The following is a 16,944-nucleotide window of genomic DNA, read 5'->3' on the forward strand; positions in this document are numbered from 1 at the left end:
AAGAAAAGAAAAGAAAAGAAAAGAAAAGAAAAGAAAAGAAAAGAAAATTGGTGAGAGTATAGACATTGGTGGTTTCTGTAAAGAGAGACTCTGAGCCTCCCTCTGGAAGGTGTGATCCCTGTAAATGAAATGTCTGCGTTGTTTGCATCGTTAGTGTGTCTCTGCAGAGGTCCACTTAGGTAACAGCACTCTCTGTCTCAGCCCAGGTAAACTGCAATCAGCCATACTTGGCTTAGAGGGGGAAGTAGGAGCACGGAACCCAAAAGAGTCAAGCAGATTGGAACGATTGCTTTGACTGAATATTCAGGGCCGGCAGGAGGAAGGACATGTCAGAGGACACTTTGCATGGACAGATTTCTAAAAGAGCAGATAGCCTTACCGTGGGGGCAAAAGAACTCTCAAGCAAAGCAGAGCCCCATGCTGGCTGTCACTATCTAGCGAAGGGCTTGGAAAAACATCACTTGCTGCAAATGGGAACTAACAGATATTTTGCAGCTGCAGGAGACAGGCGGTTTCCCCACGTTCTCAGCATGGCATGGAGAATCGTGTTTGAGCAGGCACAGCTGGACACATCTTGGATCGTATCTGGGAGAGGGATCTGCTCGTGCTGGGGAGGCTTTATGTGAGACGTTCACGTGAGCAGCCTTGCAGTTTGGGTGCTGGCTGCTTAGGGAAGAATCATGACGGTGCAGGGAGCCCTGTTTCTTTGGAGCATTCTGGAACACACTCCCGAAAATGCTTGTTTGCTCAAATGGCTTTCTCCTGTCCACTAGCTTAAATCAAGTTATCAGAGAGATACATTTTTAAGTGGACTGGAAGCAAAAAATAGAAAGGAATGATTTTGGAACATGGGTCTTTGAAACATATGGCATGGGCCATATAAAGCCAGGATATCAGTGCCGCACTAAGCAATCAGAGTGGGGGTTCATGCTTCCTGGATCTCGTGCATGTGGGAGTAAATCAGCCTAGAATGAGGGTGGAACACAAGAATAGAACACAAAGGGAAAAAAAGGTGGTAACAGGAGACTCCAGGGAATGAGGTCCTGAAGCAGTTTAGAGCCATAAGATTTTTGACATATATCTGTGCTCCGATTAATAAGTTGGAAAGTAAGGCTGAATTATAATTTTTTAAAGAATTACATACTTAATATAAACAGGGAAGCGACTGGTGCCCAAAGAAGTCATTCTATAATAGAATGTTATTAAAATAAAAGCCATCATTTAACATGATGTTTAAGAAAAATCTTATAACATGGAAATTGTTTATGTTATATTTAAAAACTTAAATTCGATGTATTATACACATAGTATAAATTATACAAAATTACCAAATATATTGAAAATTAATAATAGTTACCTCTGGATAGAGCTAGTGTTTTGATTGTTCTACTCTTCTAAATGCTTCTACTGTTCTATAATAATTAGACATTATTTTTATAATGCAAAAGTGAACTTTACTTGAAATACTATCTGCACCCTTCTCGGTTTTCGAAATGAAGACATGAATTAAACAAAATGTAACCAGGTCTGACATGATTAAAGTTTAATTTTTGAATAATGATCCATTTACTATCCAGGTTTTTAATACTAATTACATTCAATTCATTCACTTTTTCAATTTAGCCAACCGTTTCTCACTTATTATTTCATTCAGCTATTTATCTTTAAAGAATTTTTCATGACAGAGGTCAGCAAATTATAGTCCATTGACCAAACCCAACCCACCCTCTGGTTTTATATGGCTTGCTAGCCCAGAATGGTTTTTAAATTTTTATAGTTAAAAAGAAATCAAAAGAAAAATAACATTTGGTGATACATGAAAATTCTATGAAATTCAAATTGCCTCTCTAGGTCACAATTCCTCATCTCTAAAGGAAGTGACTGGTTCAAAATATGTTTTAAATTTCTCTCGGTCTCAGTTTCAGAGAGCAAGAGGGCAGTACTTGAGTGCTGCCTAAAATAGTGGTGGCTCCCATAGACATCTCAAAGGCAATAAAACATTCTATCATTCATTCTAAACTCCACCCTTGAAATCATTTACCTAACGATCTGATACAATTGAAACATCCCTGGTTTGCTGTACCAAATGAATCAAAGCAAGAGTATAACTGCAAGTGCATGTTTTCAAATATGGTACCCCAAACCTTAATAAGCCCACCTGGAACTGTTCTCTACCATAACTATATATGCATCCATTTCAGAGCTTCAAATATCTAGAACAGACCAGGCCAATGATCTTTCAGATAAACCCTCAACTCTCATTTAGAAAAGTGAATGAGAATTTCCTAATGCCTCCAGATGCCTACTGGAGTTTCTTTCTAATTGTAGTATCTGTAAGAGCATGTCGGGGTAATGATAAAAGGAAATCTTAGGGCGCCTGGGTGGCTCAGTCGGTTAAGCGTCTGCCTTCAGCTCAGGTCATGATCCCAGAGTCCTGGGATCGAGTCCCTAATGGGGCTCCCTGCTCAACGGAAAATCTGCTTCTCCCTCTGCTTAAGCTAAAAGAATGTGATAGGCGGGTGGTGGACTCAAGCTAACACAATTAACATCTATCAGAGATACGTGTGAAAAATATGCATTTAGGTCTAAATAATCTACCATACAGTTCAGGGGGAGAACACTTACTTTAACAGTGGTCCTTAGTGAAAAAAGACATAGGTTTCACGGACAGCTAGCCAAATACGTATCAACTTTTTAAGTCCTAGCACCATACTAGAACGGAGAATATGATGTGGTCTCCAGGAGGAAAGGCCCCACACTTGTTTTTGTCCTGCTGCTGCCCTCCTGAAATACTTAACAGCTGTTTGTCAAGGGGCCTTGTATTTTAATTCTGCACCAGGTCCTGCTAATCATCTAGCTGGTCGTGGCCCTCACCCTCATAAAACATATGAACTAAGACTGTATCCACAGGAGCTTAGTATCTTAGTATCTTAGCAATCTCATGCTTACCCACCCTGACCTGTGCCCTAGCAGGTTTATTTATACTCAGGGGAGAAAATACTGAATGCACAGTTTGGTATTTCTCACTCAGCATTATATTCTATATTTCTACCCATTTTTAAGTGTTCTTGGAGAAAATGATTCTTTAGTTTATAAAATTTCAAATGATGGAAGTATAATTTATTTCTCCATAGCCTTGTAGTTGGATACTTCAGATGTTTTCAATAGTTTCCGATGAAAAATATGAATATACTTTTACATCTCTTCCTGTTTTATTTAAAATTCCTAGAAGTGAAATTCCAGGGTCAAATAGTATGAAATTTTTAAGACAATCAATAGACATTGCCAAATCCAGAAAAGCTACAACCATTGTACTCCCATCAGGTGGGGGGTCAACTTCCTCAACAATGTTTATAAATTATTATCAACTGATACATGAAAATGGGATTTCTTAAATTGAATGTATCTGAATATTATTAAAGTGAACCATTTTTATATGTATATTGGTCATATGGATTTCATTCTCTTTGAAATATCTACTCATGTAATTTACCTACTTTTCTATGAGGACATTAGCATTTTCTTTTGTTTTGTACAAGCTTTCATATATGAATGATTTATCCATACTATTTGCCTCAGGGTACCACTTTTAGGTAATCACATCAGGTAATATTATGTGGCATAGAATCCAAAATATAGTGACTTATTTACAAGGGAAATAAAATCCTCTGAATAAGCAGAATAGGATGGATTTGTTTTTCAACTACTCTTTTTTTAAACCTTCTTCCCTTGTTCAATATCCTATTGACATTTTGAAGAAAGCAGCATAAAGAAAACATTAAATATTATGAACATCGCCCAGGAAGCCAAGACATACTCATTCGAATAAAATGTGTTGTTTAAGAAAAGTGTAGGTGGAGTTCTCTGTTCCTGAAGGACTACTTCGCTGCTGGTACATCCATTGCCCCCAGCAGAGCACACTGATCTCAGTACTACCTTTCTCTTAACCTTGCATTTTGCCTGCCAGTAACGTACAAAAACTATTACATAAATTCAAAATACTTAACTCTGCTTAAAAATCAAGGTCATGGAAATTGTATTTAAATCGGTACAATTTCCTACACCCTCTAAGCCCAGCTGCAATTTTTTTAAAGTGAGAGCTTCACAGGGTTGGCAGGGAGGGCTGGTGCTAAGCTAAGTCAGTGAAAGAAAGAATGAAGGATGGGTTTCCATCCTCCTATCACCCAGCTTCTTAATGTACAGACTCATGGGAAATATTTGGAAGGTAACATTAAAAAAAAAAAAAGATTAGTCCCATAGGACAGTTAATCGAATGAATGACATGGCCTACTGATCCAGGCTAAATGATAGGAAGATCAGATAAGCATATGAGAAAAGCATACTGAGAAAAGCAACTTTCTTTTTTTGGACACTTAAAGAAAAATGATGATCTAATGCAGTACAATTGACTACAAAAAATGACTTCTAGTTGACATGGCCTCTTTATCACAAATAAAACCAAGTCCGTGGGGTTGGTGGGGCAAAGGGGGCAGGAGTGCATAGACAAAGACGGCAGGGTTTTACTTTTCCTAAATACAAACACATTGGTTTGTCAAATAGGATCAGTCAATAGTTTAGCAATATATTTAACATTTGGCAGAAAATGGTGAGGTCAAAATCACTTCAAATATATCTATGTCTCGCCCATCTTTTCAGGGATAATTTATGTGTGGAATCGATTGCACATTACACTAAAAGCAAAAAGAAAATTATTATATTAATGAGAAACCTTTTAATTCTCAGAATTAAGATTCTTTAAGTTGAATACATAAACTGATACTCTGCAGTTAATGTAAAATTCCCTGTTTTTTCAGTTTCTGGTGGAGAATACAGGAGTTCATAAGCAATAATGCTTTTCTTCTAATTAATATTGATGGGTAATTGATTATGAGTTAGAAGATGGAGCCATAGTACCACACAAAGAGTGAGACAGAAAGCTAATAGCTTTCTAATACCAGTTCATTCAAACACCCCTGTAGTCCAATAGAATATGGGGAAATCATAGAACAATAGTATTTAGCAGCTGGTTGTGACCTCAGCAATCATCTGGTGCAATTACCACAAGGAACAAATGAGAAAAAACTATGACCCAAATATGTTAAGTGACTAGGTCATGGTCATGAAGCTAATTAGCACCAAAGATTGAAATTGCACTTGGTTGTCCTAATAACACATCAAGTTTCCTCTCCATTGCACCTGCTGGCAATCCTCTAGAGATCAGAATATATCCGAATTTATCTATACATTCAACATCTATTTTGATGGAATCAGAAAGCCATTCTAATGTTAAGCAAAGAAAGAATGGAACAAAATTATGAATATATAGTATAATTTCAACAAAAAAGAAACACATAAATTAATAGTCATTATCTATAGATGGGGGACTTGAGATTCTTTTTACTATCTTCTTTACAATTTTCTGTAATTTATAATTATAACATAATAACATTAATTACACATATAAACAATGTTTAACTATTATTATATACATAAACAATGTCTAATTATTATTACATGCCAGAAGAGAGGATTATACTATTATATATCATAGAAAGGATACCACACAATATACAATTGTATATTATAAAGTGTTATTATAAGATATATATTACATATAATTTATTATAATATACTTTTATACTCTTATAGGACATTGGTATCAGTGTTTCTCAAAGTATTATTTGTTTAACACAAGTCTGTTAAGATGACCCTCACAACAAGAGCTTGGTGGAGAAGAAATCAGCTTTGGAAATACTGCAGCTTTGGAAATGGAAACACTCCACCTCCAATGAAGGAGTCACAGTTCACACTGGTATCTGAATAGTTCTGAGACCTGCTACAGCAACCAAAACAACTTACGTTTATCTAAGGCAGCACTTCCCTAAGTTATTTGAACACAGCACTGTTAGGAGGCACACAGTACACTTACACTAAATAAGGTTTCACAGAACACACTTGGGAAAACCTCGTATCTCTTTGCAATTCCAGATCAACCACTCACAGGAAGGTCAATCATTTCAGGCTCTTAAGTGAGCACTGCTTACACATATTTTTATGGTACATTTATAAAATGAACTGTAGGTTTGAAATGTACAAATAATTGGACCTATATCCAAAAGGTTCCTGTTTTTAAACTGTGACTCTAATGAAACAGGCAATGAGAAGGTGATTTCTGTGAGTTATTACTGCAAGTTTTCACATGTTTTGCTCATTGATTTTAATGTTCAAGGTGATTAATTTTAATTTTGCTTCTGCCCCAGGGCTTTCTTACAAACAATCAATAACATTACAATTAAGAACATCAGTTGAAGGAAGGCCAGAGCCATGTCACTTTCTTTACCTTGGTCTGGACTCTAAGGCTTAAAATGGGATTAGTTCTATGACTATATTTTCATATCTGGGGCATCAAACAAGCATACTGACTTAAGAAATCAAATAACTTAAGACATACTTGAATATGTATATACTTTCCATTTCTCTTCCTTCTAAAAACCTCATCCTATATTTAAACTACATCCACTCGAATATTTCTATTTCCTCAACTGCATGTGCCTCTCAGCTTCTTTGTGCCTCAGCTTTTCCATCTTTTCATCTGTAAAATGGGAAGGAGAATGGCACCTGCCATTAGACTTATGTACAAATTAAATAGGTTACTACAGGATGTGTGCTTAGAACAGTGCCCGACACACAATACCTTCTCAGTGTTAGGTATTAATCTGAAATGGGATATAAATTTTTCTCTACTACTTTTCCTATTATCGGAAACACTGTCTTCTCTCAGACACCAAGAAAACCATAGTGTCATCTTTGCTTTCTCTTTTAATTTTATCTTCTCAACTCTACAAATTACACATACATATACAAAATTTACTTTTTCATACACACACTCACACACACACACACACACTACAAAACACACATATTATGCAATCCATTTAGCAGTCTTTTTGGTTCCTCCTCTGAAACCACTGTTAAATCTATTCCTTTTATTCCATCTTGTATTTTCACTACTACATGAGGGCTCATTCTCTTATATTTGAACTAGTATAATAGCAGAGCACTCAGTCTCTGCACTTGAAAATGATTTCTTCCCCAATCTATCCTGTAAACAATATGCTCTAAAATTTCATTTTAATTAAGTCAGTTCTCAGCACATAAGCTATCACTACCTGCCTATTTCTTACAGGATTAGAATTGACACTCTAAAGACAATTCCAGGCATTCTATACATGGGCCACACATCCTACTCCACACTCCCCAAATGCAGTCTCCACCCCAACTTTCATTTATGAGGGGCCACTGCTGTGAAATAATCGGATCCTTCTTCTCTGTCTTTCCAAATGGGACTAACTGAACTTGAAGACTCAGCCCAGATCATATTTCTTTATAAATACTCCTTGAATACTCTCATCCTGATATAAACCATCTTCTGAATCTCTGACAATTCCTTAAAATGACTTCCTTAACATATATTACATGTTTGGGGCAATAGGTCCATTCTATTTTGAATGTACATGTCTTGGCAGAAGTGTGTGGGGAAGACAGACGCATGCCCAGAGTAACTGTCTGTTCCAGTAAGAACAAAGCACTGCCCCCTTCCATGATGGAAAGGGTTCAGTATAATCAATCTGCCACCAGTTAGCTGGTTGATCTACCCAGGGAATGGTGCCATACTGGGGGCTTGGAGTTGGGTTGGTATCTGTTGCTGGAAAACAGGGTACTCAGCAATGGCTGTAGCCACTCACCCGGGCAGGTGGAAGTCTATGTTGCTGAGCCCTTGCATAACCTCTATGCCAGCCACTATGGCCACTTTGTTTATGAGCCCATTAAATAATATCAGGAATCAGGAAAGAGAAGGGGAGTCATAGAACAAGTGTTGTGTTCTGCTTGTGTTCTCTCTCTCTTAAATAAAATTTTTTTTTAAAGAAATGATATAGAAGGATATATCTGAAGCACCAGCAACACCATCACAATCTCCAAAGACTAGTTCTTGGAAGATGAGACCCAGTTGAAAGATGAGTAAGGTCAGTGACCACAGAGTAAGAAATCTGTCGCTTTCTCGCTCTCTTGTTCATGTGACAGGAGAACATGTGTGCCCTGGCATGCCCCACTAGCCTGGAGGGAGCATGAACTGTCAAGCTGATGTCCTCTCACTCCTTCTCCAGTTTAAATCTCACCATTAATCATGATCTTCACCCCCTTGCATTCACCTTCAACTCCTTCGCCCACCTCCTATCAACATAAATTCTTGGCAAAGCTACAACCTAGGTTAACCCTCACCTACTCCCTGGCTGCACCCAGGAAGTCGAAAGAGACTGTAGACAGGAGGCTGGTGAAACGCTCTACCACACAGACTTATTCAGCTTCCATTTAATGACAGTGAACCTCAGCAGGGCACTTGATGTTGTTGGTTACTAATTACACCATTTTCCCCTGGTCTAATCATTCTCTCTCTTATTTAATACATTCACCTCTCTCTTCAAACCCTCAACATCTCTTCAACCTCACTTCCAGCTGATGACCTTGCCTCCCCTATTGGCTGGAAAAAATAGGAGCAGTCAGAACAATTCCACATACTCCTACCACTGCATTTACCTACCTACCAGGATCGGGACTCCTGGTCTGTCCTCCCACCCAATAGCGCACATGAAGTGCCCATGCTCTTACCTAAAACGGATGCTTGCACATAGGTACAGCCCCCGCTTACTCGCCGAAGGACACCTCTCCAGCAATTCTCTGGCTCTCTCCTTATCATCAAATTTTCAGTCCACTGGATTGTTCCCAACCACATCCAAACAAGCTGTAATTTCCCCTGCCTTAAGTTTTTCTGTTCCTCACAAGATATGGCACAAGGTCACAGCAACACTTTAGGGAGTGTTGAAGGAAATGTCTCCTTGACACTTGAAAGGAGATGTTTCTACTTGCCTTTCCAATTATTACTCTCCCATCTACTCTTAAACCTATTCTACTGCAGCTTTCGCCCTATCACTGCACTGAAACTGCTCTGTCAAGATGCCCACTGGTTTCCACTTGGATTGGCAGCATTTGACACAGTTGGTCACTCCCTCTTATTTGATGTACTTTCTTCAGTTGCTTCTAGAACATGGGTCTACACTCTTCTGGATTTCTCCTCTTTTGTTCTCTGTCTCTTTTTCTTGTTCTTCCTCTTGTCCTCACCTTTTGATGTCAGAGTGCCCCAGGATTTGGTCTTTGGTCTTCTTCCCTTCTCTATTTATATTCCCTTTCTTGGTGACCTTGGCTTGAAATACTTGGCATCATTCTTGGTGGCTCATTTTCTCTTGGTGGATGAGTCAGAAATCTCTTGGCTTTACTTTAAAAATATATACAGAATCTGACCACCCCTAAGTCCTCCACTTGCTATTTTCATAGCTTTAATCATCATTATCTCTTACCTGGATCATTGTCACAGTGTCCTAACTTGTATTGTACTTAATACTTTTGTCCCTAGAGTCTATTTTCAACATAGCTCTCCAAAGACTCCCATTAAAATAGTGGTCCAATAAGGTCTTTTCTTTGATTAAAACCCTCCAGTGGCTCATGATCTCACTCAGAGTAGAAGTCCACACAATGTCCTGAAAGTCTATTTGTGACTTTAACTCAACACTTATCCCTAGCTAGTACTTTTTGCCTCCACTCATCCCACTCCAGCCTGGCTTTTCTCAGTCATATGAAGAATGCTCTTACCCGTGCATTTGCACTGCCTGTCCCCTGTGCCTGACCCATTTTACTCCAGATATTGTATTGCTAACTTCTCACCACCTCCTGACCTCCCCTTCCCTTCCAGTAGATCACTCCTTTCTCTGGACAATCTGTACCTGCATTATACTGTCTGCCTTCTCTTTCAGAGAGCTAGTCCCCCCAGAGTGGGATCTGTATCCCAAGATCCCACTCTTCTCTGACCTCAGCACAGGGCCTGGCCAGCACCCATACACATGCAATTAGCAGTTATCACATCAAACTTCTTAAGGAGGATTTTTTTTTTAAAGATTTTATTTATTTATTTGAGACAGAGAGAATGAGAGACAGAGAGCATGAGAGGGAGGAGGGTCAGAGGGAGAAGCAGACTCCCTGCTGAGCAGGGAGCCCGATGCGGGACTCGATCCCGGGACTCCAGGATCATGACCTGAGCCGAAGGCAGTCGCTTAACCAACTGAGCCACCCAGGCGCCCCAGGAGGATGTTTTTTAAAGAAACCTTATAGGTACATGATAGAAAGTTGGCAAAAATTCGTAAGACTAGAAGAAAGGATAAAAATCCTATATCCTCAATATTGAAAAGGTCAGCATTTTTGTATCTGTTTCCATGCAAATTTTGGATGTTTGTTTGAAAGACTTCTTATTTAGTTAAGTGCATACTTACAGCATACTTTTGAACCCTGACCCTTAGCCTTATTATAATGAGCATGAATGTGGAAGTTTAATATTGTTTTAAATGTACACATGGTATTTCATCAAGTGAGTGAAAGAATGCCTCTCTACTATGGTTGAATGTTTAGATAATTCCCATTCTTTTTAAACAGAATTTTTAAAGAGCTCCACTCAAGCTATTCCATAGAGATAGGCAAACTTCTTGACCATAATGTGTAAACTAGGGAGTTGCCAAATTTTCCACTTAATTTAATAGATGGCACTATCCCAGTCTCACAGCATGAAAATAGGATTTAATTTGACACCAAATGAACCATGGTAGAAGGTGCCCCCTTCTCCCAAACAAATGGAAGTTTTAGTCTAAGACTATACAGACCATTTTCAATAAAAATTTCCACATTTCTTTTAATAAATTTCCATCTGCCATCCAAAAATATCTCGGATGTTTGCAAAGCCACAGGATGCTTTACATGTTAAGAAAATATGCTTCCATGAGCCTTTTTTCCCCCTCTTCTACCAGGTCTTTCTATGCCAGAAGGAGTAAGTGACTTGTGACCTTTCCTTTTTGACACAAGGGTCATATTCATTAGTGATTCAGGCTCTTGGGGTAGCTGTTGACTGAAGTTCCTGCAGAAATACTGCTGACACACCTCAGTGCCTGAGGCTGTTGCATTTACAGGCCTGGGAGAGGAGTGAACTCAGTGGCATTTTTTTTTCTTCTCTGTTACCCTTGGGTTCTATCCTATTACTGCTGCGACCAGAAGTTCCAAATTTGAAGTGCAAATTCGATCTTGTATTGTGGTGCTTTTGCTTAATTTAACACTTCTACAGAAAGATGTAGTAAAAACCGAATATAAGATATTCCTGAACACTGCCAAAAATGATTGATCAAATTAGCTAATGACCATTAAAATGTGAGTTACTAAATTGAACATATACAGATTGGTTTTATTACTAAATTGTCAGGTTGTATCCATGAGTGAAACATGGAAAAAGTTGTTCTGTTTCCTGTAAATGAGTCATAAGTAATCTTTTATCTTCACTTTCAGGGTAACTGGTAAGAGCCGATAATTTAAGTTATGCCTGGAGTTGCAAGAAAGGCAATTCAACTTTAAACATTTTTGACACAATATCCAAAACAACTACAAAACTGAACACATTAGACAATGAAGGTTTTGCTCTCTTTCCAAGTGACTTATCTTTATTTTCCTTTTTATCTCACTATATAATAGTAATAGCTATCACTTATTCAATACTTTCTATGTACCTATTACCATGATAAGCACTTTAAACTGAGATAATTTATACAACTCAATAGCAAAACAAAACAAAATAAAAAACTATCCAATTAAAAAATGCACAGAGGATCTGAATAGACATTTTTCCAAAAATGATACATAAAGAGCCAGCAAGTATGTGAAAAAGTACCCAACACCAAGGAAGAAGCACTCACTAACTATCAGGGGAATGCAAATCAAAACCACAATGAGATGTCTCCTTAAACGTGCTGGGACAACAGGATGACTATTATCAAAAAGACAAGAAATAACAAGTGTTGGTGGGGATGTGGAGAAAAGGGAGCCCTGTATGCTGTCGGTGGGAATATAAATTGGTGCAACTGCTATAGAAAACAGTATGAAGATTCCTCAAAATATTAAAAATAGAATTACCATATGATCCAGCAATTCTGGATATTTAGCTGATGGAAATAAAAACAGTAACTTGAAAAAATATATTCATCCCCATGTTCATTGCAGCATTATTTATAATAACCAAAATGCAGAAACAACCTAAGTGTCTATCAATGGATGAATGGATAAAGACAATGTGACATATATACATACAATGGAACATTGCTTAGCCATAAAAAAAGGAACTCCTGCCATTTGCAACAACATAGATGGACCTTGAGGGCATTATGCTAAGTGAAATAAGTCAGAAAGAGAAAGACAAACACTGTCTGATGTTACTTATATGAGGAATCTAACAACCAAACAAATAAAGCCAAACAAACTCATGGATATAGAGAATGCACTGACGGTTGCCAGAGGTGGGAGGTAGGAGACTGGGCAAAATAGGTGAAGGAGCTCAAAAGGTACAAACTTCCAGTTATAAGTGACTATATATATTATTATATATATTCTAGTTATGGTGATGATACCTAATAATACTGTATTGCATATTTGCTATGAGAGTAGATCTTAAAAGTTCTCATCACAAGAAAAAAAATTTAACTGCAGTGATGGATGTCAACCAGATTTATCATGGTGATCATTTTGACATATATACAAATACTGAATCATTGTGTTGTCTACCTAAAACTAATAAAATGTTATATGTCAATTGTATCTCAATAAAAAATTAGATAATTTAATTTTCCTAATAACCCTGTGAGGTAGGATTTTACCCATTCTACAGATCAAAAAATTAAGACCAAGAATTTAACCTACTCCAAATCACGTCAATAAAAATGCTAGAACTATATTCAAATATAGGCCATGTAACTAGCCACAGTGCTCTTATCTTTGCTTCTATCTCCATGTCACTCTCTTATCCATCCTTTTGTACTTTTTAAAAAAATATATGTCTTAATAGCTCCTCATAACTTTTTCTGCCCTTGTATATTACTTCTCTCTTCCTTGTTACTTAAACTGACAATAACAGAGAACAAAAATATATTTTAACTGTATTTTTTATTTGTTACTGAGTTTTATGTTTTATATTCTAAGTTTTAAGTGTGTAACTGAAATGTTTTAGCATACTTTTAGAACTGGAAACAATGTAGCTTTCCCCAACAGGCAGGTAAGACAAGCAAGCTAGAGAGGACAAGGAGGAGGAGCACTGCCCTTACCCTAAATGGGATAATGCTTTACTAACATGGTTCCCATGAAGACTAGGCCTTTGCTGTAGGTAACAGTCCGGGATTATTTTCAAATGAATAATCTTCCCCTTTCCCTGCCAAGGCTGTGAAGCACTCTTTCTCAGATTCACCATGAGATCCCAGTGGTGTCTCTTGAGGTAAGGTTCATGAAAATATACCCTTTACCAACACATGTGGCCATGATAATTATCATGGGAATCTCGTCCACACTCAGCAGTTTATCAAAATTATCATTTACGTGTTTCCATCAGTTTATAGCTCCAGCAACTTCTGTTCCAGGAAATAAGATCACAGCTATGATCTGGATTCATCTGTTTCTTTAGATTTTCTTTTTTTTTTTTTGCGTGGTTGTATGCTCTGCAATCCCAGTTCTCTACTGGGTCTGCAAAAGTTGTTGATTTTCAGTTTGTCCAGCTTTTTCTTGGAGGAAGGATGAGAACAATGACTTCCAGTTTCTTTTATGTTGGAACTAAAACCAAAGTCTTTCACTTAAATTTCAAAAAGTTATTTTAAAAATTTTATTCAATTGAACTTTTTGCAATTGAGATAGTGATTAATAGAAGAAAAATTTATTTTCCATTCTTTCTCGTGTTTGAAGTGTTGGTAACACTCAGAAATCTATCACAAATCAATGAAGCCTCGAATGAAGGTAGCATCTAAATCATCTGGAATTCACAGAGCCATTAAACAATTTCCATATTTTCTATTAAGAAAATACATGTAAAGCTCTCACTACAACAAATCTCTCATATTCTTGTGGTCTTATGTGCTTCTGATGATAGAGGCATTTAGATTTATTTTATTGGAAACCTATGATAGCACTGGTTTCTCTTAGTTATCCCCACAGTGACATATCCAAAACATGCCTTTCTATCAACAATCCATTTTAGGTATATTTATTCTTTTCATTGCTGATGAAAAACAGCTGATTATTATAATAAAATGGTGGTATCTGCTCATTTCCTGATTTTCCATATAGACAATTCCTGTTTAAGAATATAAATTAGTGGGGCGCCTGGGTGGCTCAGTTGGTTAAGCGGTTGCCTTCAGCTCAGGTCATGATCCCAGGGTCCTGGGATCGAGCCCCGCATTGGGCTCCCTGCTTGGCGGGGAGCCTGCTTCTCCCTCTCCCTCTGCCTGCCTCTCTGCCTACTTGTTCTATCTCTCTGTCAAATAAATAAATAAATATCTTTAAAAAAAAAAAGAATATAAATTAGTAGGGAATCTCTAGTCTGAACTAAATTATGATCAACAATGAAGAGTTAAGTGGGAAGCAGAAGTTCTGGGAAATTTGCAGGAAAGTTGTAAGTTTATCACATTTTAAAGTCAGGATGGAGGGGCGCCTGGGTGGCTCAGTCGTTAAGCGTCTGCCTTTGGCTCGGGTCGTGATCCCAGGGTCCTGGGATTGAGCCCCTCATCAGGCCCCCTGCTCAGCAGGAGGCCTGCTTCGTCCTCTCCCGCTCCCCCTGCTTGTGTTCCCTCTCTCACTGTATCTCTCTGTGCTAAATAAATAAATAAAATCTTTAAAAAAAATAAAGTCAGGATGGAGAACGCTCTAAAGAAATAGATGTTTATATGGAACTAGAAAAAAAAAAAAACTTTTTAAAAAGGTTTAGTGAAGGAGTGGGACAGATTACACAGTATGATATCCAGAATGTGGTTGATGGCTAAAGAGAACTGAGATGCTCTAAAAGGCAAATGACCAACTTGGAAGATAGCCACCAAGATTGTGAAGGGTGCTGATGTCATTTTATGAAAAACATTTAAGGAACAGAGATTGTTTTGCCTACAGAAGAGAAACTCAGGCAACAAAAGAGTTATCTTCAAGTATTAAAGGACTGAGAGATGGTGACATAAGAAAGAGCTATTAGTATGACCCCAAGTGGTAGCAAGAGGACCAATAGTTAGATGTTATAGGAAAGGTGAAGAACACCTTAATAGTCACAAAAGTTCAAAGGTAGAATAGGTTACCTCTGGATTTAGTGACTGCTTCATCGTAAGAGACATGAAAGTCAAGGCAAGTAATTATATGTCTTATTTGTTTTGGAGTCACTTTAAATCCCTCCTGAAAAAGTAAAGCAAAGTACTACCAAATTAAATATAATTTTGTCTTGGTGTCCCTAATAGCAAGTACGTTGCCTAGAACATGGTGGGTGCTAAAATCACATTTGTTGAACCAATTCAGTTAATAGACAAATAACCACTTGGGTAATGGGAGCAAAGTTGCAGAGGGGATTCAACCATTGGAAGGATAGTTGGAATGATGAACTCCAAATCCCTCAAATTAAACGATTCCTTGACTGTATCTGTTTATACAAACATTCTTTAGTAATAAAACAACGGTGGCCACTCTGTATTTTTGTATAACAGTTTTAGACTTAACCAAGCTCTTTTACGGACATATCCTATTTTACCTCCATACTAGCTCTCTAAGGCGCAGAATGTGATGGCAGCTGAGATCAGACTGTTTGGGTGTTTTATCAGTGTTACATCTGATAAACAGCAGATGCAGGATGTGGGCTAGGGTTTGGTTTAAAGGATATTCAACTGCTTCTTTATCAGGTAAAATAATTCCGGTTTCATCAGCCCTCATCAAGGGTCCTAGCTTTAAATCTCTTCCACAGCTACCTTAAAGAGCATAATTATTCAACTACGGAGAGTAGAAATAATATTTTTGAGACTTTGCCTATCAGTTACACTGATTATTGATTTTGCTGGACTATAATGTTTGTCATGCGGTTACATACTTTCCATGGACATGGCATTCTGAATAATTAAAACAGTTACTCAGACTATTATATGCGGAACCCTTAAAATATGTTATAGTTGTCATAGTGGGGGAGGTTCAGCAGGAATGAAAATTCTGAATAAATTTTTAACATTTTAAGTATCTAGATTGCAGCACATATTATATAGATTTATCTCTATCTCTACAGATAGATATATCTATATCATCTATATATAGATTAATATATAATATGCAGATATCCCTATAGAGAGAGAGAAATACAGGTAGTCTCAGATACCTGAGGGTAGAGAGACAAAGTGTCAGAGTAAGTCCAACATAGGCTACATTAATCTATCATTTTGCTGATATGGGAAACACTGACAGCGCTCAGACTTGATTATTTCCAAGGCATTATATTTATAATCTACCATCTATCTACATATATATTCTTTGCATAAATAATTTGCCCAAGGGTCTGGCATGGGCCCTTGAAGCGCCTTTGAGGAGCCATGAAAAGCAAGGGGCTTCCATTTCTCACCAAACTTCTCACTGCAATTGGTTCAGAGATACACTGGAGATATTACAGAGCATAATTATCTGACTGTAAAATTGCTTCCAGATAAACTTTGTGGGAAACATGTGAGAAGAAAATAATTCTTTGTTTAGAAGAGGTCTTTGCAGACGAACCATGAGAGACGATGGACTCTGAAAAACAAACTGAGGGTTCTAGAGGGGAGGGGGGTGGGAGGATGGGTTAGCCTGGTGGTGGGTACTGAGGAGGGCACGTTCTGCATGGAGCACTGGGTGTTATGCACAAACAATGAATCATGGAACACTTCATCTAAAACTAATGATGTAATGTATGGGGATTAACATAAGAATAAAAAAAAAAAATTTAATAAAAAAAAAAATAAAACAAATAAAAATAAAAGTTCTCACTACAAGAAA

The sequence above is a fragment of the Neomonachus schauinslandi genome, chromosome 11, assembly GCF_002201575.2.
Source record: "Neomonachus schauinslandi chromosome 11, ASM220157v2, whole genome shotgun sequence".
NCBI lineage: Eukaryota > Metazoa > Chordata > Mammalia > Carnivora > Phocidae > Neomonachus > Neomonachus schauinslandi.